Source organism: Mustela putorius, unplaced genomic scaffold, assembly GCF_011764305.1.
Source record: "Mustela putorius furo isolate JIRA1106 unplaced genomic scaffold, ASM1176430v1.1 tig00003845_pilon_pilon_pilon, whole genome shotgun sequence".
NCBI lineage: Eukaryota > Metazoa > Chordata > Mammalia > Carnivora > Mustelidae > Mustela > Mustela putorius.
This window is the reverse complement of record NW_025421998.1, coordinates 78,783,689-78,806,106: the sequence shown is the minus strand read 5'-3', so window position 1 is coordinate 78,806,106 and position 22,418 is coordinate 78,783,689. Positions and strand designations below refer to the sequence as shown.

General features: G+C 36.9%; 1 protein-coding gene across 21 annotated transcripts in view; it reads left to right on the top strand.

Annotated features, from left to right (window-relative positions):
* Positions 1-22,418, top strand: part of CADPS2 (calcium dependent secretion activator 2) — a 525,179-nt gene that overhangs the window by 189,601 nt on the left and 313,160 nt on the right. The gene's annotated exons all lie outside the window — the stretch shown is intronic.

Below are 22,418 nucleotides of genomic sequence, written 5' to 3'. Positions count from 1 at the left end.
GAACTGTGAAATTTAGAGATGAACAAATAAAAAGTATTTTTTCTCTTCAGTTGTTACTCTAATCATACATAGGACAAATTGAATAAAACACCATATTCCACATCTTTCATCCTTGGGCCCTATGATTTATCTAATAATGCATTCATTTCATATTTGCATTTTGTTTATTTTAGTGGTATAAATTATTAAACTATGCCCTAATATACAATTTAAATAGACATAATTCAGGCATTTAAAAATTCATGCATTCATTAGACTTATACTTCTATAATGTACATAATTTACATGTATTTTTAATCTTTCCACAAATTTCAATTTCAGCATTCTATGTGTATCATTTGCTTTGCATTACTAACTTGTGAATCACTTCAAGTGAATAAATTGACAATTAATAGTAAAGCAATGTAGCATCTTAACCCTGTGAACAATTCATGCATTCATAATAATTATTTTCACTATTATTAAACCACATAGTTATTTGATCATAATGGAGGATGACTATAAAACCAGAGTCTTCTGTTTTAAAGATAAATGCAACAGGGACTTTCTATTTTTAATGAAATAGTAACTCACTTCTACAGTTAAATATTGATGAACATAACTTAGTGAAATTCAGATTCACACATTTGGTATTTATTGAGTATTTATTCAAGTTTTTGACTTGCTGGGTGTTGGGGAAACCGAGCTGAGCAAATGAAGATATTTGTTCTCTATATCTCCATATGTTAAAGTCTAGTAGAGCAGATGGATCTCTAAAATGAGTTATTACAAATGCATTGAAACGTATACTGAGTGTTACAGGGTCATAACATCTGATCAGTGAACCTATCAGGTTTTTTTTAATAATTGAAATAGTCTTCTGTCTTTTTATGTAATTAACTCCTTTATCATGATATAATAATCCCTCTTTATCCCTGATAATTTTGTTTTTTCTAAAGTTGCTTTGTCTTAAACTAATAAGGCTATTCAGTCTTTCTTTTGATTAGTTAGCCTGGTGTCTTTCTCTGTTTACTGTTAACCTATCTAATTCCTTATGTTTAAAGGGAATTTTTTGTAGACAGCATCAGATTGCCTCTTGTTTTTTTCTTTTTAATCAGTTGGCCATCCTCTGTCTTTTAATGACTATGTGTAGACTATTTGTATTTAAAGTGATATAGTTGGCTGAAGTTCTACAGTCTTAGTAAGTGTTGTCACTTTTTTGCATTTATTCTCAGCCTTCTCTCATTTGAAATGAGTATTTTATGTGATTCTATTTTATGGGATTTTCCTTTGATGTACTACTGTTTTGTTTTTTAAAACTTATTTAGGGGTTGTCTAGTGGTGGCTCTAGGGATTACAGTCTACATTTTAAAATATTCAACTCCATATTCAAATAACACTAAAAGTCTTCACGTGTAATACAGCTGTCCTAAGAGAATTCCCAATCCCTCCCTCCCATCCCTGGTAACATCTGTCATTTATTTCACTGATATTTCTATCCTTCATTTCCCTGATGTTTTTATCTAGTATACTGTTACTACTATCGCTTTAAATAGTTAATTTTTAGATATTAAGAATAAGAAAACTAGAAAAATAAAAACTTTTATATTTTATCTTCATTTCTTCTCCTGACACTCTTTATGTAGACCCACATTTCTGACTGGATGTCATTTTCCTAATCTTTCTGAAAACCTTCTTTAACACCTCTTGCAAGGCAGGACAACTGGTGAGGAGTTCCTCAGTTTTTCACTGGATATAAGATTATCAGTTAGCTTTTTTCTTTTTCTTTCAACACTCTGAAGGTTTCAATTCAGGCTGTTCTTGCATGCATGCTTTCTGATGAGAAGTCTGATGCCTTTGTGTTCTGACTTCAGTATTTCCTTCTTATCTTACTTTCCTGAGTTTGAAAATGATATGCCTAGGGATAGGCTTTATGATCCTCTTGCTTAGCATTCTCTAAGCTTCCTGGATCTGTGGGTTGGTGTCTGTCATTCAGTTTGGAAAATTCTTGGCTGTGATTACTTCAGGTTTTCCTTCTGTCTCATTCTTACCTCCTTCTGATAGTCCAATTATGTTTATGTCACCCCTACTTGGTATCATTCCACAGTTATGGGATTATTTTTTTTTTAAGTTTTTTTTTCTCCTTGCATTTGAGATTGGGAAGTTGATGTTGACCTTTCTTCAAGTTCGCCAACTCTTCCTCAAAATCCTCAGGTCTGCTGGTGAGCCCATCAAAGGCTCTGCTCATTTATGCTAGTGTTACTGACCTAGCCTTTCCCTTTGAGTCTTTCTTAGACTTCCCTTCTCTTTGTTTACATTACCCATCTGTTCTTGCATTCATCATAATTATTTTCACTGTTATTAAACCAGGTAGTTATTTGATCACAATGGAGGATGACTATAAAACCACAATCTTCTGTTTTAAAAGGTAAGTGCAACAGGGACTTTGTATTTTTAACAAAACAATAACTAACTTATACAGTTAAATATTGATGAATATATTTCTATTAGAGCCCTTAATTTATTAATATAAGCTATTTAAACTCTTTTTTCTCTTTTTTTTTTAATACCTATGCCATCTCTGTCACCACTAAATCCCATTGGGATGCTTGCTTTGTCTCTCCAATCTGTGTTTCTTTTTCTCTTTTGGCGTGTTTTGTAAGTTTTTTTTTTGAAAGGCAGGCCTGTTGTATCAGATATATTTGCCTTTAGTGTGAGGATTTACATTGATCTGACTGGAAGGTAGGCTGTGTTTATTGTAATGTTAGCAGGCACAAGAAGCTTCAGATTTTTCTAATGTCCTTGTCTTTTGACTCTGGGCTTTCACAAGTATTCATCTTGAGAATGAGTCTCTCTTACAGCCCCTCTGCTGCTACACTGGAGCTGTGTTGGTGTTGGTGTTTTGATGTAGAGTGTTGGGGAGTAGGGACTGTTCTACAGTCTGACTGCATCTCGAATTTTTAGTAGGCCTATGTCTTGGGGCAGTAGCCTTCACAAGTGTTTCTGTCCCTTGTCTAGAAACATGATTTCCCTCCTCACCATGTGCCTTATTCCCTTCCTTGCTTAAAGTATCCCCAGTCCATTTCCTTGAAGTTGTGCCTCCTCTTCACTTAGGTGTTATTTTTCCCAGTAGAAGAGATCAGAAGGTCGCCAAAGACGGCAGACCTCTCTCTCTTCAGCTGGGACAGTTATTCAGTGTTTCCGTTTTGCAAAGTCAGGTAGAAGAATGTGGGAGGTTTAACACTGGCTTTTCTTCCCCTCTTCCTGCTAAGTCTTAGATCCCGACAACGAGAACTTGGTGGAATTACTGTAGGAAGTGGGAGTCCCCTTCTGATTGCAGCCCCAGGAGTTTCTCACTCTCTGCCCTCAGCTTCTAGTAATTTGTCCAAATTACTCTGTCAAGTAAGTAGTTCAACTCTTTATGACCTCCCCTGGCTTCTGCTTTTGGTATTCACCTCTCTGGTTTTGATTGTGTCTCCAGGTGTTGGATTAGTAGTTTACCCTGCAACCTTAGTTCTCTGACAAGTCCAAGAAAAGTCATTGCTTTTCAGTTGGTGTAGCACTTTATTTTAAGAATGGGAGTGATAATTTCCTTTCTCTTTACTGGTCTGAGCTCAAACCAAAGCAATTCCTTTGGTTCTGAGATTTGAAAAGCTCTAAGCATTATTTCTTTGATAGACTTGAAAAAAAAAAAAGAAAAATCCTCAAATAAATAAAGGAACAGCTTTATTTTGGCATAATAATCATTTTATGAAATCAATGAAATAATGAAAATGGATGAAAACAACTGAGATTCTTTTTTCCTTCTCAAGGGCGTATGTATCTTATTTGTTCTTCCATTGTCTTTCAACAGAGGTCTCAAAAGAAAAGATGATAGAAAACACAGACAATAGGCTGTGCTTTACAGGAAAGAAATAGTTCAAGAAGAGGAATAGTGGAGCAGAGGTTGGGGGACTAGAGAAAGGACTTTAAAGCTAGCTGAGCTGTTGGGACCTGGCTCCATCTATAGGTTGGTGAAATTTACTCCACTTTCCTGACATCTCAAAAAGACTTTGAGACTTACTAACTAAAATTTGATAACTCTTCTATATTTGCTTACCCTTAGCTCGTCCCTTGTTTTTTGCTGGTAGTGGTCCCCTAGGAAACCTCATAGATGTGTGCTCGCTTCAGGGTCAGAAGATCTGCCCAGAGAGCTGTTCTGCTAAGATGTGCAGGATGGCAACAACCAGAGTCCCTGTTACTTAAGGAAGAACTGGAATGTGAAGGGAGCAATGCCAGAGCTGCAGCCTGATGGCAACAAGAGCTTCATGTGGTCATAACTCTTGTCCTGGAACTGTAGGATCAGCATCAGGAATGGAAAAACAGGAAGCTGCCGTTTAAAGAAGCATAGGGGTTACGTTCCTTTTGATTGCAGCCAGGAACTTTGTCATTATCAAAATTAAGGCATAAAAGTAAAACATGAGTGTAGAAGATATCACAATTAAATTATAAAACTGGGATTATTGAAAGAAAACTTACTACATGTTACTAAAAAACAAAGAATGAGAACAATCTCATTCATATTTCATAGATTAGCTATTGTGGTAGCAAAACTTACCTGTCACACTTCAGATTCTTTGGTTGGAGAGTAATGTGTTTGTATTGTTGCAGATTTACAGAACAAAATACTAGGTAAAAAAGGAAGGAGCTCATTCTAAAATGAGCAACATAACAATATAAGAATCTGAAATTGCTAGCCATTATTTACTTGAATCGGACCAGACCTAGAGTAACAGAAACTGAAGGAAAAGCAATCTGTTAGTGAAAAGTTTAATTTCAGAATCATTTTAAGGAAATGTGGTAAATTTCAAGTCAATATAGTTATACCTTTAAAGAAACAAAGTTGATATTAAAGGTTTGTATTTATAATCTTTTGTTTTTAAGGTTTTATTTATTTATTTGAAAGAGAGAGATCACAAGTAGGCAGAGAGGCAGGTGGGGAGCAGGGAAGCGGGCTCCCCACCTAGCAGAGAGCCTGATGCGGGGCTTGATTCCAGGACCCCCAGATCATGGCCTGAGCCAAAGGCAGAGATTTAACCTACTGAGCCACCCAGGCACCCCTGTATTATATAATCTTAAATTAAAATTTTTTTCACCTATTGCTTATAAAATGCTGCTACTTCCATGGTCCTAGTTATCAGCTGCCTTTGAACAAAAATAGGTTATTAAGATTATTTTAAGAGAATTAGTAACTGAATTTGACAGCTCTCTGAATCCTCATCTTTTCTGCCCAAGGCTACCTTCATTAATCTTTCATAATCCCATTCCATTCACCGAAGAAAGTGATCCATCCATATTCACCCAAGGGTCAAAACAAAGTTAACTGAAATCTTCCTCTAAATATCCCTCCACCCAAATTTCTTATCTTCGCTGAAGACTGCAGGAACTCCGAGTGATGCTTCAGAACTGTTGGATATTTTAAGGGATAAGCAAGGATAATTCACAAACAGTTAAAATGTAGTGTTCAGGGGGCACCTGGGTGGCTCAGTCTGTTAAGTGTCTGCCTTTGGCTCAGGTCATGATCTCAGGGTCCTGGGATGAAGCCCTGCATCCGGCTCCCTGCGCAGAGTGGGGGGGGTGGGAGTCTGGTTCTCCTTTCCCCTCTGTTCCCTCCCCCCACAACTGCATGGGCAGCTCGCTCACACTCTTAAATAAAAACATTTTTTTAAATGTAGGTTTATGATACCCTTTCTCTAGGAATTTTAGCCTTGGAGTTTAAGTACTTTGGGTTTACAAGTTTTAAGAAAATCAGCAAATCTAGGCAGCTGCTGTGTTTCTTGCCCCTCTCACTGTCAGTCTTCCTTTGGAAGATCTGCATTCAGGAAGTCAAAGGAAAATGGAAATATGAATGCTCAGGGGAAATGACTATCTACCTTTCACCTCTTTTTTTCTCAACTAGTAGCACGCGATTTGATAATACTTTTTATTTAATATAACTTGTCGGGACGCCTGGGTGGCTCAGTGGGTTAAAGCCTCTGCCTTTGGCTCAGGTCATGATCTTGGGGTCCTGGGATCGAGCCCTGCATCAGACTCTTTGCTCAGCAGGGAGCCTGCTTCCCTTCCTCTCTCTACCTGCCTCCCTGCCTACTTGTGATCTCTGTCAAATAAATAAACAAAATCTTTAAAAAAAATTTATATATATATATATGTATATATATATATGTGTGTGTGTGTGTATATATATATATATATATATATATATATATATAACTTGTCTACTTTGGAAGAAATAAAGCACACACTACAGAAGCAGTTAAATTTGATAACAAAAATCATTTTCAAAATAAGAAAATAAAGCTGTAGAAATGACAATTAGAAGGTTATATTTTTCAAATCTAGGTAATTTTCTAGCTCAAAATGCTTGAGGAAAATATTTGAATAAATGTCATGAAATGGCAGTTATGTTTTAGGATACAGCAAGAAGACACTTCAGACCTCAAGAATGAGTAAATTTTATCGTACCTGATTTTTGAAATTCTGGAATTAATAATTGGAATGGCTATAATATTTATATACCTGTTCACTTTTTAAGATTTTATTTGAGATCGTACACATGGGAGAGCACTAATAGTGGCGGGGGTTGAGGGAAGGGGAAGCCGACTCCCTGCTAAGCAGGGAGGTCTACTCAGGGCTCAGTCCCAGGAGGCTGAGATCAAGACCTGAACCAAAGGCAGATGCTTAACCATCTGAGTACCCAGGCGCCCTAAATGTTTACTGAAAAAAAAAAAATGATTTATTTGAGACGTACCACGAGAAGGAGAGAGGAGGGCAGAGGGTGACGGAGCAGCAGACACCCCATGGAGCAGGGAGCCCTTGTGGGGCTTGATCCCAGGACCCTGGGACCATGACCTGAGCCTAAGGCAGACACTGAACCGACTGAACCACCCAGGTACCCCCATGTTCACTTTTTTAAATGAATATGTCATGATATAAATTAGAAGACTGATTTCATTCAAATGAATTTGGATATCTGATTAGTAATGTTGAATCAATTTCCTCTCTAAAAATTTTTGTGAATATAATTTTAATATATTAAAACAAATTATAGGGTTTTTTAAATCATAAGTTTTGTTTCATTTGGTTATGCATTTTTTTTTGTTCTTTTTTACCTACAGCCTATATGTAAGGGAACTACATAAGAATATTCCTAAGTAAGATTTCTCCTACAATGTGTAAATTTGCTTTTTTATAAATCAGACTAGATCACAAATATAAGATATCTTGAGACATTCCTTACATTTATTTTTAGATTTTTCTTTACCCAGATCTAGCCTATGAAAACTAAGGTGGTATTCCAACTTTTCCAACTTTTGAAAATTTGAAAATTTTTCAACTTTTTTTAAAAGATTTATTTACTAGATAGCAAGCGTGTGCACACAGAGGGGCAAGGAGAGGTAGAAACAGATGAGGACTCGGTCCCAGAACTCTGAGATCATGACATAAGCCAAAGGCAGATGTTTAACTGACTGAGTTACTCAGGGCACCCCATTTTTTAAATAAGTGAACAGATATCTTCAGAGATGAGACATCCTGGTAGTAGTACTAGTTGGGGCCAGCGGGGTGGGGAGTATTTTTGCTAAAGTACTTCGAGAGCTTCTCTCCTCTTAATGAAGAAGGATCATATGGATATACTGTTTCAAGTATAATAAGTATATCTTTTCTGTGATTTTTCATGAAAATATTCTATAAAAATGAGATATTTAAAAATGTCAGTAAGGGAAAATGATAAGATTTGGTTCTTTGAAGGTATTTGCGTGTGGTGAGGAGACCAACCTATAAAGAAAATGTAATGGTATAGTTCAACAGTATGTTACTGAGGGTAGGTATACAGCATGGTGTGAGCATGTGGGGGACAGTTATTTTAACAGGGGATAATTTGCACAGATTTTTTTGGTGTTCACCCTGGCTGCACTTTAGAATGACCTAAGGAGCTTTAAAAACCATGGGACGTCTGGGCATTACTAAGTGAAACAGTCTGTGGGAATGGGACCCACTGTCTATTTTTTAAAAGCCTTCTTTCTACATTATGTTGATGAAGATGCATGGTTAGGTTGGGGACCGCTGGCCTGATGGTCCATTGAGGACTTAATGCCATGGTGACCTCAAACTGTAGGGAAGCTGAGAAACCATCCAGCCATGTGTCCAGGAAGAAGAGGTGATTTGGCAGTGTGGAAAACCTAATTTTCACTTGGAGCTTTAATGAAAGTTTCATGATTCTAAGAAAGCACAAATCCTGAATTTTAGAAGATGGAAAGAAATTTAAAAGACAGGTGGAAAATAACATTTACAAAGGCGCAAGGAGAGTGAAAAGCTTGGAATCTATTCAGAAGGTATGTCATATGTGTTGCTAGAGTAGCAGGAGATGAGGCTAAGAGTTAGGACTTGAATATTAAGGGCCTAAATGCTAGCCAGAAGAGCTTGGAATTTATCATGAGCTAGGGAACACAGGTAGGCCCTAAGCAGTGACATGACAGGAACAGTTTGGGATTCTGGAAAGATCCTTCTCTGGTGCCTAAAGAATGGATTGCATATCTTCCATACCCTGCCACCTTTTGGGCCTGACCCAGCATTATTAAAACAGAAGTGGAAGAAGATCTGTGTGTTAATTATTCAAGTCATCTCTACGCTCTGCTCCTTGCCCTGCTATGGTCCTGTTTTATTTTTCTGCTGCCTGTGAAGTTCCTGGACTACTGGATTTGACCTAGGAGTCTGTTTTCTTGTCCTCTTGGGTCTGTGCTCTGTGTTGTGCTTCAGAATCCTGCTGGGCTCCCCCCACACTTGGCAACTTTGGCATGAAGCAGAACAGTAGAACTCCTGATTGCCTGGAAAGGGACAAAGATGGAATCTAGGTATTCAGCAGAAACTGGGAGTCCACTTGGGTCTATAGCATAAGACATACCGTTTACTAGAACCTTGAGTAAGACTGCCTATTCCTCTCCCTGTCTTTCTTTCTTTCTTTTTTTTTTTTTTTTAAATAGAAAAGGTAGTATGCCTTAATGGCTATCTTTCCATTTGTTAATGTTTGTATGATGCAGCTTTCATTAGCCATGGTCTGATGGGGCATCTGTAATTAGAATTTTCTTTCAAGATAATGCCTATTCTAGTCAAGCATTGTTTTAGGTTCTCAATATATGGCATTCCCTCTTCTCAAGGAGCAACGTTTTTGGAGGGAGAATTGTAGGAGAGAAATCAGGAATTCTTTTTTGTACCTGCTGAAAACGAAGTACTAAATGTCCAAGTGGAAATGGCAGGTGGTGGTTGGGTATGTAAATCTGAAATTCCAGTGCGTGGTTAGGTTTGGGCATACAGATTTGGGAATAATTTAGATAAAGTTAGTATTTGAAGCCAGGGGACATGATGAGATCATATTAGGAGAGTCTGGAGCTCAAGATGATAGAGGACCCAAGATAGAGTCCTGTGGACACCAGGATTTAGAGGCTGCATAAAAAAGACAGAGCCAGTGAAGTAGGAGGAAGACCAGAGTGAATGTCAGGGAAGCCAAGAGAAGACATGTCAAAGAAGGAGAGTGTTTGCACCGCATGCTGCTCAGAGGTCAGGTAAGATGACAATGCAGTGACCCTTGAATTTGTCATGGTAGAAGAAAGCATTCTTGACTGTCCTGAAGTCAGTTAAGAGTAGAATCAAGGAGGTAAGAAGAAAGAATAAACAGAAAAATATTTAGGGAATCAACCAGTAAGAATATTGTATATTCAAGAAAAACCTTCTATATAGTACTTTGAATCATTTTATTAAATTCATTGGGCAGTTACTCTGTGCCAAGCTCACACCATCAGACTTTCTTAAGCGTTTATTATCTTTCGACTTTTAGAAATGTATGGCCCAGAAAACTTAACACCTGTTTCTTTTGGTAGATGGTTAGACCCAGCTTCTCTGTTTTTATAATTTACTTTTTTTAAAAAAGTGGTTTCAAAAGGCTGAGGAAAAGAGATTGACACATTCTCACCAAAGAGTACCCAGTAATACTTAATGCTTTGAGCTGATTATCAAGGTCATAATATCCCAAATCCTCTTTGCTTTAGACTATAAAAAATTTCCATTTACCCTAATCACTTTAGAGAAGGGCCAACTGATCATTATCTTAGTAAGATTTTCTTGTGTAGTCGGTGGCAGTGATTGATTCTGGCTATCTGACAAACTTATAGAAAGACCTTTATCATTGTTCACTGTCTAAAATGATGTCATTTTCTATTTGCGAGTGTTTTCATGATTCTGATAAGAAGATCTCCAGATTAATAAGGCTCGCCTTTCAGCCTGTGAATCCTCATCAGAGGTTTACGAACTCATTTTGTACCTAATATGGTACCAAGAGCAATAATAGTGTTTAAAAAATAGAGATAGGCTCAGTACCCTGATTTTGAAAAATGAGATGCTACTGTGGTTGTTGCCCTGAGTTAGAGCCACTAAAAAATACTGCAGTGATTAGAACAAAAAAACAAAACTCCCTTTGCTTATGTTGAGTATCACTGCAGTTTACCCTTTTTGCTTAGGTCAGCTCCCCTCTTTCCGTTCTGTCTCACAATAGCCCAGGGCAAACTGATGAGTCTGAAACTTCTCAGACACAGTAGGTTCAAAATGCTATTTTTTTCTCATCCCAAAGTGGTTCTCCTTTTGTTTGTGTTCAGCCTTCCGACTCCTAACCATCAGTCTTTTTGTGTTTTCCAGGCCAATTACCTGCACTGCTGCTTTCTCCATAATACTGCATCATCTCTTTCATGTTCATGGTCATTGCCATAGCTCAAGATTTTATTACCTCCCAGATGGAGCATGGCGGTAACCTCTGAACTGCTTCCCCCTTCCAACTTTACATGTTTTTGTGACCAGATTAGTATTACTGGAGCACCATCATGTTCTCATCATGACCCAACTTAAAGAGAAAGAAAGATGGCTCCTCTCTGTCTACAGAATGAAGTTCATAGCCGTTGGTGTTCCATCTGTCCCCACCCTCACCTTGCTTATGTTCTTTCCCGTGTAGCAATTCTTTGCGTTCCCTGTGTTCTGTATGAACTGAACCACTCCCTGTATTTTCTTGGGTTTTAGTTTTTGTCTTCTGTTACTCTCTACACTTGGAATTCCCATTCTTCGTTCTTCAAGACCCAAAAGAAATTCCCTGCTCCCATACCCAGTATTTTTCCTGGAGGAGAAGAAAAAAAAAAGAGGAAACTACAATTCCTTATCATTACCCCAAAGCCTATCCTATTCAACTTTGTATTATATTTATATATAATAAATTCTTCTACTTCACTTTAATAGCTTGAGTATAAGATATTTAATCTTTGTACCATTAATTCTATAATAATATTTAATGTGTTTCCTATTATAGAAACTCACAGATCTATGAGTATCTATAGATATCTATCGAATGACTGAAAGAATGGAAATTGAGTGTATGGCATTGAGAAAGCTGTGAAGCATTTGAGTTGACTCCTACAGTCAAACTGCCCTGCCCCTTATTAACTGTGTGACCTTGACCTGGGAAAATTGCTTAAAGCAATCTGTGCTTCAGATTTTTCATCACTAAAGTGGGATAAAGTTATGACCTGTCCCATAAGAGGTTTACATTCTTGTGCTGAACAGTCTGTACATGTAGTAAGTGCTGTATACTTTTTGTTCTTGGGGCGCCTGGGTGGCTCAGTTGGTTAGGCGGTGCCTTCAGCTCAGGTCATGATTCCAGGGTCTTGGGGTCGAACCCCGCATCGGGCTCTCCGCTGCTTCTCTCTCCACTCTGCCTGCCACTCTGTTTATTTGTGCTCTGTTTCTCTCTCTGTCAAATAAATAAAATCTTTGGGAAAAAATTTTTTAAATAATAAATAAATAGATAAATTTTGTGGGTTTTTTTTAAAGATAAATTTCATTCTTACTAGTCCTGATGAAGCTAGAGTTCTAATGTGCTCTGACAAAGTTCTCCAATATCCCTGAGGATCCCTCTAATATCCTAGGGATATTAGGATTAGAGGATCCCTCTAATATCCTAAGCCCTTTCAGTTTCAGCATTTTTAAATTATTAATGTGAATGTGTACTCAACTATTTTATGGAGGTGAATAGTTAGTAAGTAGTTGCTTGAAAGTATTAGCTCATTACTTTTATCCAGAAGAGAAAATGTTAATGTCAAATGAAATACTAAAGATTTCATAATGTATAAAATTTGCCATCTACCATTTTAGAGAATATGCATGCATTGTCTTCAGGCTATTGAAGTCCCATGGTTTTTATGTTTGAGGTTAAATTCTTATGTTCTTACTTTTGAACGTTTTGATCCATTATTTAATATAATTCAGTTCACGTAGGGTAATTTTACATCTAATTAACTCATTCATCGTTTCCCCACTTTTTAGGATTCAAATGAAAGTGTGGCTTGGGAAATGTACTTTTCCCCCCAGTTTTATTGAAAAAATAATTGACCTATGTTCCTGTATAAGTTTAAAATGTACAGCATGATGGTTTGATTTGCATACATTGTGAAATTATTACCACATAGGTTTAGCTAGCCTCCATCTTCTCAGATACAGTAAAGAAAAAATATTTTTTTCCTTGTGATGAGAACCCTAACAGTTTTTCTATATATTCTTTGCAGTGTTAGCTATATTCCTTATGTTGTACAGTGTATCCCTAGTGCTTATTTGTCTTATGACTGGAAAAGTTTGGACTTTTTGACTCCCTTTCTCCCATTTTCCCTCACTTCCTCCCGCCTGTCTTTTGGTAACCACCCGTCTGATCTCCTTCTATGAATTTCATTTTTTAAGCTAGAAAAAAAAAATGGTTTTGCTTTTTTTTTTTTTAGATTACACACAAAAATGAGATCATACAGTATTTATCGTCTTATTTGCCTTATTTTACTTAGCATGATACCTTCAGGGTCCATACATACCATGGTAAATTGTAGGATTTCCTCTTTCTTATGGGTGAATAATATTGGTGTGTGTGTGTGTGTGTGTGTGTGTGTACCACAATTTCTTTATCCATTCTTTATCTATTCATCCATTAATGGACATTTAGGTTGTTTCCATATCTTGGCTATTGTAAATAATGCTGTTATGAACATGGGAGGCGTAGATGTCTTTCCAGATTTGTGTTTTCATTTCCTTTGGATATATTCCCAGAAGTAGAAATACTAGACCATATGGTGGCTCTATTTTTAATTTTTGGATGGTCCTCCATACTTTTTTCCATAGTGACTGCACCAATTTATGTTTCCTTTTCTCCACATCCGTTCCAACATTTGTTACATCTTGTTTTGATGATGGCCATTCTAACAGGAATAAGGTGCTATTTTTGTGGATTTAATTTGCATTTCCCTAATGACTTCCGATAAGCATCTTTTCATGTACCTGTTGGCCTTTCATATATCTTCTTTGGAGAAATATCTGTTCAGGTCCTTTGTTCATTTTTTAATTGTGTGGAGTTTTTTGTTTTTTTTTTTTTTTGTTTTTTTTTTTTTGCTTTTGGTTTGTATGAATTCTTTATATATTTTGCATATTAACCTCTTAACAGATGTATAGTTTGAAAATATTTCTTCATTCCATAGATTTTCTTTTAAGTTTGTTGATGCTTTCTTTTGCTTAGCAGATGCTTTTTAGTGTGATTAGTTCTACTTATTTATATTTTATTTTGTTGCTTTTGCTTTAGGTATCCTGTTCAAAAAAATCATTACCAAGATACCCAGGTCAAGGAGCTTTTATTCCTGTGTTTTCTTCTAAGATTTTCATGGTTTCAGGTCTTCTATTTAAGTCTTTAATACATCTTGAGTTATATTTTGTGAGGGGCATAGGATATATGACAATGGTAGATATCATTGTCTTATATGTGAATATCTAATTATCCAGCAACATTTATTAAAGAGGTTTTCTTTTTTACATTGAGTATCCTGGCTCCCTAGTTAAATATTAATTGACTGTATGTACTTGGTTTCTCAAATTTCTGGGTTCTCAAATCTGTTCAATTTGTCTTTGTGTTTTTATGTCAGTACCTTACTATTTTTTTGTTGTTGTTGTTGTTAGTACTGTACTATTTTTGATGACTATATTTCTACAGCTCTATAGTAGATCTTGAAATCAGAAAGTGTGATGGCCCCTGCTTTTATTTCTCAGGATGGTTTTGGCTTTTTAGGGTCTTCTATGGTTCTGTATAAATTTCAGGAGTGTTTTTTTCTACTTTTGTAAAGAAGAAATACCATTGGAATTTGATAGGGTCTTCCAGTCCATGAACATAGGATAGCTTTCCATTTATATATGTTTGATTTTTTTTTTATCTATCTGTGTCTTAGTTTTCAGAGTAGAGATCTTTCACCTCTTTAGTAAAATTTATGCCCAAGTATTTTATTGTTTCTGATACTATGTTAATGCATTTTATTTCTTTTTTAGAAAATTCATTGTTAGTGTACAGAAATGCCACTAGTTTTGAGGTTAATTTTGTATCCTGTAACTACTGAATTCATTGATTAGATCTAATAGTTCTTTTGGTTGAGTCTTCAGGATTTTCCTTATGTAAAACCATATTCTCTACAGATACCATTTTACTTCTTTGCAGTTCCAATACATTTATTTCTTTTTCTTACCTAGTTTGTTTAGCTAGGACATTTATTGTTATCTTGAATAGGAATGTTGAGGGTAGACACTCTTGTGTTACACCTGATCTTCAAGAAAAATCTTTAACCTTTTACTATTGAATCTGATGTTAGCTGTGGGCTGGTTTATTATGCTGAGATAAGTATGTTCCTTCTTCCTTCTGGAAATGCATTTTTAAGACTCTTAGAATTATTCTACAAGGGGCATAGCAGAACTGATATTTGTGTCAGGTTTTTTTATACATATAATCTGGAAGATTAGATCGATCTAAGGGAATTTTTTAAAAATGCTTTGCATCTAGCAGACATAATGTTACTTTAATCATACATAACATCAAATATGCAATGTGTTTCTCTTGAAACACATTGGGAATAACTTCATCTTATTACCTTCTTTTTATTGTATGAAATCACAAGAAGTTTATTACTGTGTTGTTGCCTCATCTCTGTGATCAAGAAAAAGGGAGAAATGAGGTTTTTGTTTTATGAGGAAATTGACTCATACAAGGTGGATCAGCTTGGAGGGGATGTTAGGGTCCAAGAGCCTTATAATTATTCTTTATATTTGCATTAAAAGGGAGAAATGGAGTTTTTGTTTTATGAGGGAGATTGACTCATACAAGGTGGATCAGCTTGGAGGGGATGTTAGGGTCCAAGAGCCTTATAATTATTCTTTATATTTGCATTAAAATTGAGACCAGTTATGTGAATTCCACCATTCAAGATGGATTTGTTTTACTCCTTTTGATAGGGTAGGCTGAGCTGGCAGGGGACCTACATTGCAGGTTGAAGTAGAGGTCATAAATGTCTGAAGTTCAACGATAAGAGGAAACTGTGAAAGATAGATCAGCAGATGATACCTGTTTTATTATTGAATGATTGGTTAAGCAATCTCAGATTTGGAGATTGATCGAGACAGTGAGGGTAGGGTAAGAAGAGTGTCCCAGGCAGAAGGAACACAAGCAAAATGCATGACTGGGAAAATGTAACATCTTCAGTAAACATTGAACAACAAATCTGTACAGATAATGGAATTATCCAAGAGATTGGAAAGAGAATGGAATGAAATTTGGGAGGACCAGAATACTAAAGGTGTTTGGGTATCATTCTCTTTATTCATGTTCATTTATTCATTTAATTCCTCATCACCTTTCTTTTTCCTTACCTCCCTCCCTCCTCTGAGATTGTAGACTGACCAAGGATAGTGAGAACAATATGTAGAAATAGGGAGTCATGATGAGGAGTGGATGCTTAAAAAAAAAAAAAACAAAAAAATAAAAACAGGTTCACTTTTAATGTGAGGGCTTTGTGGGTGCCTGAAAGGAAAGGCCTTGCCTTCAGTTGGAGAGCTGGAACTCGGGAGAAAGGCCACTGGTAGGTACTGATTTAAAACATTGTTTTGAGAAATAACTGGAGATACTCTGCCAAGGACTTGTGTGTGTGTTTGTAATATGGGGATGGGAAGGCAGCATAGAAAACAGAGCAGAAATAATCAGTGGGGTAGAGTTAGGCTCTATTTTTATGATAAATTGTGGTTCAAGTAATAATAGAGAATTAACTTATTGGTGAAGTAGATTAATTTAACACTTAAAGCGTTTGATCAGTGGTTTTAGGTTCTGTTGCTAAATTCATATATATTTGCTACTCTCAAACTCTTGGCTACTAGAAATATATGATAAGTGTTGGTTGAAGTCTTCTTTTGGAATCAGTATTAGGTTTGTGCCAGTTACTTCTTATGATATATTATTTGTAAATGACCAGATTTATAGATAATATAAATACAGTAGACCAGCATATGAACTAATCTCAGGGAAAACACTGTTTATAAACAAATCCTAGTCTAGTTGCCTTTTTCATACTAAAGAATAAAGATGAGTATTACAAGAAAATGACAGAATATAATATGTTTGAAAAGAAATATACCATAATTGGAGTGTGAAGTCAGAGGAAAAACTAATTTCTTCAGTGGGAAAAAGAAGAACTTAATAGAGTGAGGTCGGCACGTATGAAGGCGTCATAATGGAAAAATAGCTATTAATTCCTTTTTTCAGTGATTGACAATGTTAATACAGTTATTCTGGTTCTAGAAAATAGATTAACGAGAGAGGGTAATGATGCTAAACAGTGCTGTGAAAAGTGCTTTTTATAAATTATCTTTTTTTTTTAAAGATAAGAGCAAATTTAATGATTCAAGTATTTGATATTTGTAGTTTTTAAAGCATTGGAAAAATATCACTAGTTATAAAATTGGAGGTGTTGGGTGCAATGTGGTAAAGTTATCTTTATGCTGTTTAAAATTTTCGTTAACTGTAAGAGAGTTGAATACCACATAGGCTTTTAGTCCACCTGAACCCTTCTGTAGAGGGATTTGCTCATCCCTGTGGCCTCTTGGAGCTTGTTTCCAGTGATGTGAGGGGGATGTGGGGGATGTGGCGGGAAAGTCTAGGGTTGGAGATTTGCAAGTCCAGACCCAAAGGCTGCTGCATCAGGTCAGCATTTTCTCTATTCCTCCAAGTCCATTTTTTTTTAGTATTTCCCTCTTTGCAAAGCCATCATGATGTAATCAACCAGGGAACCCTATCTCTTCCATCACTGAATTCTTACAGCACCTGATCAGTAGCTTTCTTGTGGCAATTCCATCCTGTTCTGTGTACTATTTTCAGTTATTTTTGAAATAAAGTATAAGCTCTTAGAAGGCTCTTACTTTTACAGCTACTGAAGAGCCTTTAGAGTGGTTGCTGCATGGTCAGTGTAAGAAAGGGTGAATAGTAAAATAACCAGACCATTGCCAACACTGTTGAGAGCCTTTGTCTTAGTGTCCCTTTACAAATATTTAACAAATTGCTGTATGGAGTAAGGTCAATGATGTGTAGGTCTGAGGTGACCATCTTCCATGGTTTATGTTTTAAAAAGAAACATAGCCTCTTCTAGAAGAAATGGATAGAGGCTTCTGGAAAGATTTCCCCATGGTGTGGTTCTTCTTGAGTTAGGGAGTTGCCACCCTTTTGAGCTATGAAACTCAAAGCATTCCCCCAGGGAAAAAATGCATAACTCCACAAAATTTTGCTCACAACTTGAGTGGTTCAGATTCCCAAAGGTCCAGGTTAAGAGCTCCATAGCATAGAAAATTTTAAATGTGGAAACCACAAGCCCCATGTAAAGAACAGGAGGAAAAAGTATTTCTGTATTAAAAATTTGTCAAAGTAGTGGAATATTTTCATCATTGAAGTCACTGATTTTTAATATGACAATTAATGATTTTTGAAGTGGTTACTGAAATTGATAATTTTCCAACTGATAATTAAAAATGCTTTGTATAGTAGATACTAGAGGCATTGCAGAGAATAAAGATACATTTGGGCATCTGTTATGGCCCTGACCATTGACTCTTTTTAAAAGACATGAAAAACATCCTGTGACGGGATTTTGAATGTGGAAACTGTACTTCCTATGTAATGAAGAGGAGGAAAATAAAAGTACATTTCTTATTTTAAATATTTGTCAGTCGGGAAAAATATCTTGATAATTGAAGTCATAATTGATTCTGAAGTGGTAATTGAAATTGATAATTTTTAATTGATAATTGAAAATGCTCTGTGCAATGGATACTAGGGGGCATTGCAGAGAATAAAAATACATTTGGGCATCTGTTATGGTCAGGGTTGAATAATCCTCTTTAAAAGACCTGGAAAATGCTCTGTGCCAGGAAAGGACATCTGTGAAGTAAGTAATCTATTGTCACAATGTGTTGAAATCAAGAATTTAAAGAAAATGAAGTTGTCCCCATAGAGTGAGGCTTGTCTCTGGGCCCTACCATGGACTCCAGTGTCCGTGTATCTCCATTTTCTTTATCTCCTACCCCAAATGAGACATTAGCAACAGATGTGTTACCCAGCATTTTAAAATCTGATGTCCCACATCTGTGAACCATCTTCCAGACTTTACTTACTTATTTTGAGGAGGGAGAGGTGGAGGAAGTGGTGTGAAAACCCAAGTCTCTGGAGGGTTCAGAAAAGAAATAAGCATTGCTTGTACCATAACCATATGTACAACTCCTCTGGTGAAAGGAGGTCTACTTGAAGTGGCCAGGAAGAGCCTCCACTCCACCCTCCCAAGAGACTAGAGTCCTGGCCAAGAAATCAGAGTACCTGAATTCTGGTCTGCTTAACATGATCTAGATTTCACTCTCCATGACTCGAGATTGGATTGGACGTGGGCTGTGAGGGAAAAGGCCAAAGATGACCCCTAGGTTTTGGGCTCGAGCAGCTGGATGAATAGATTGCTGTTAATGACATAGCATAATTCATTGAAGGAATGACTGGTATGGGGATCTGGAAGACAGGATTGCATTTGGGGCTTGTTTGTCCTCATGCAAACTGAAATGGTAAATAAGCAGTTGGAAGCATAAGTCAAACTCTTCCGAAGGGTTGGAGCTATAGATACATGGTATTTATGACCATGTGATTTTAGGAGAGCACCCAGGTGATGAACCTGTGGATTAAGAAGTCCGAGAACCCCATCCAATATTTACAAATGTTAACCTCTCATGGGAGCACATCTCTAGCTTCAAAATGGAAAATTCATTTGCCTTATTAGAATTTATTTTTAAACATTTTTAAAAAAAGATTTTATTTATTTATTTGACAGAGATCACAAGTAGGCAGAGAGGCAGGCAGAGAGAGAGGGAGGGAGAGGAAGAAGCAGGCTTCCTGCTGAGCAGAGAGCCCAGTGTGGGGCTCAATCCTAGGACCCTGGGATCATGACCCGAGCTGAAGACAGAGGCTTAACCCACTGAGCCAGCCAGGTGCCCCTGTTTTTAAACATTTTGAAGAGCAGTGCATTATTAAAACTAACCAATAGGGGGCTGGAGGGAGGTGGGTGTGGTTATAAAAGAGCAATATATAGTGTTAAAACTCCTCAGTGTTTTGGGGCACCAGGGTGGCTCAGTCGGTTGGGGATCTTGGTTTAGGCTTAAGTCATGGTCCCAGGGCCCCATGTCAGGCTCTGTGCTCAGCAGGGAAGTCTGACTGAGTCCCTCCCCCACTCACACATGCTCACGTGCATGCGCATCTTCGCTCTCTCTCAAATCTTAAAAAATATTCCAGTGTTTTGGGGCATCTGGGTGGCTCAGTGGGTTAAGCCTCTGCCTTCAGCTCGGGTCATGATCCCGGGGTCCTGGCATCGAGCCCCGCGTCGGGCGCTCTGCTCAGCTTCCCTCCTCTCTCTCTGCCTGCCTCCCCACCTGCTTGTGATCTCTCTCTGTCAAATAAATAAATAAAAATCTTTAAAAAAAAAATATTCGTGTTTTGACTGTAGTGGTGAATATATGAATTGAATTTACATAAATAAAACAAATGAATAAGCATAAAACTGAGAAACTCTGGATAAGATGGATGATTATATCAAAGTCAGGATCCCGGTTGTGATACAATTATAGTTTTATAAAATGCTGCCATCGGAGACACTAGGCAGTTGTAATGGGTGTATCTGTTTCTTAAAACTGCACGTGAAACTAATTTCAATTGAGAAGTCAACTCTTAAGAAAACAATTATATAAGCTTTCCGTTAATTTAAAAACAAAGGTAAACACTCAAGAAAACAAGGGGTGCCTGAGTGAGATAATTGGTTAAGCACCATTCTTGGCTTCAACTTAGGTCATGACCTCGGTGTCATGACATTGAACGACAGATGCAGCTCTGTGCTCAGCAGAGTCTGCATGAGATTCTCTCTTCTTCTCCCCCTCCTGCTTGTGAATGCAACTTTCTCTCTCAAATAATAAATCTCTAAACCAAACCAAAAAAGCAAAAATGGGACATTAACATTCTTACAAGTAAAAAAAAAAGTTAACCAACGGATTTACCTCCTTCAAGTTTATCTAGTGTTACAGTACACAAGGATAAAAAATAAATTATTTTCTTTACTGTATTAGCTTTTCATTTTTTTTCGACATGTTTGAAAGTATGCAATTCTAGTTTCACAAAGTCATACCAGTAGTCAGCAAACTTAGTAAGCTTTCAATCTCTGAAAATTTAATTTTCTTTTTGAAAATTTAATTTTATTGAGAGAAGGCTATTCAGAGGTCATTTGGTGCCACAAGGCTCTGCTTTTCTCGGCCTGCATTTTTTCAGACAAATGCAGTTAGGGTATGCATATTTTTTTAGAAGTAGTAGGAAATGTCTCTTACAAAGAAAATGCTTAAAAACCCAGCAGTGAGTCAAATAACTTCACTTAATATTAAGAGCTGTTAATATGAAGATATACCTATTGAAGATGTTAAATAGTGTTTTGTGAATTTGAACTATGACCTGTTTTAAGATGTTAAATACTAGTTCTTACTGGAATTAGAACTCCTTAAATGCACATGCATGCACATAACCACTTTAATTTTTCTGTGGAAAGATATTTATCAGCATTTAAGCAAAGATGAGATCATATTCCTTATTATTTTAGTGTATTTGAAGTATTGTAATTACAGGTTACTAAACATAATTTTTGCTTTTAGGACTTTGATTTCAGTTACCTGGAACAAATATGCCACACATTCTTTAACACTTTTGTTAGTTTTTAATGGAAATCATTTTGACTTTGAACACAGTGAAGAGAAACTTTGTTTCTTTTACTTCGCATCCTGTTAATTAAATTGTGTTTGTTCTTGAGATGACATAAAAAATTATTTACTAGTGATTTAGTTTTAAGAAAATTTTGGGTAGGGGCACCTGGGTGGCTCAATCCGTTAAGCATCTGCCTTCGGCTCAGGTCATTATCCTAATGTCCTGGGGTTGAGCCCCACTTGGGGCTCCCTGCTCAGCAGGGAGTGTCCTGCTCAGTCTCCCTCTGCAGTGCCCCCCTCCTCAGCTCTCCCATGCACACTCTGGTGCTCTTTCTCAAATAAATCAATAAAACCTTTTTTAAAAATCTTGGCTTTTTTAAAATTTGTTTTTAAATGAATTTGATTTTTTTAATCAACCTGGAAACATTTTTTTTTTTAGAAGAGAACCCCAGATCTGCTTTTCTAATGAATAAATATCAGACTTTCTACATTCTTCTAACCTGTTGTTTGTGCTGGAGACAGAGTGATCTTTCCAAAATCCTATTTAAAATCTCTCAGTGAAATCCTGTTGTTGTGGGAATCAACTCTAGATGCCCTAATGTGGCTGTGAAGAGTAGTTTATGAAGTAGCTGACCTCTCTCCAGCCCCATCTCCCATGTACCTTCCGCTGCCCCCCCCCCATATCTATCATTTCTATCATCTCATCTCATCTCTAAAGTCCTGGTGTTTTTTTAAAAAAATTTTTTTAAAGATTTTATTTATTTATTTGACAGACTGAGATCACAAATAGGCAGAGAGGCAGGCAGTGAGAGAGGAGGAAGCAGGCTTCCTGGCTGAGCAGAGAGCCTGGTGGGGGGCTCAATCCCAGGACCCTGGGATCATGACCAGAGCCGGAGGCAGAGGCTTTAACCCACTGAGCCACCCAGGCGCCCCCGGGTGCTCTTTTACTAGAACACCTTTCCCCATTTCTTGACTATATATGTCCTGATCCTACTAGCCTGTTGACCTGCATTGCCCCTACTCATTTTTTTCAGACTTTTTTTTTTTTTTTTTTTTTGCTTTCAAGAATGCAATCTGGTCAATTTAAAGTTCTTCAGGAAATAGAAAAGTTAATCTGTATTCTCCTGGGTGTTTAATGTTGTACTCGGTATTAATCCAGTCTTCAGGTGGACCTTTATTATAGCACCTGTATTTTGTGGTCCAGGTTACTTTATGATGGAAGTAAGAAAGGAAAAGGAATTGAAGTCCAGAGAAACATTTGTAGCCCA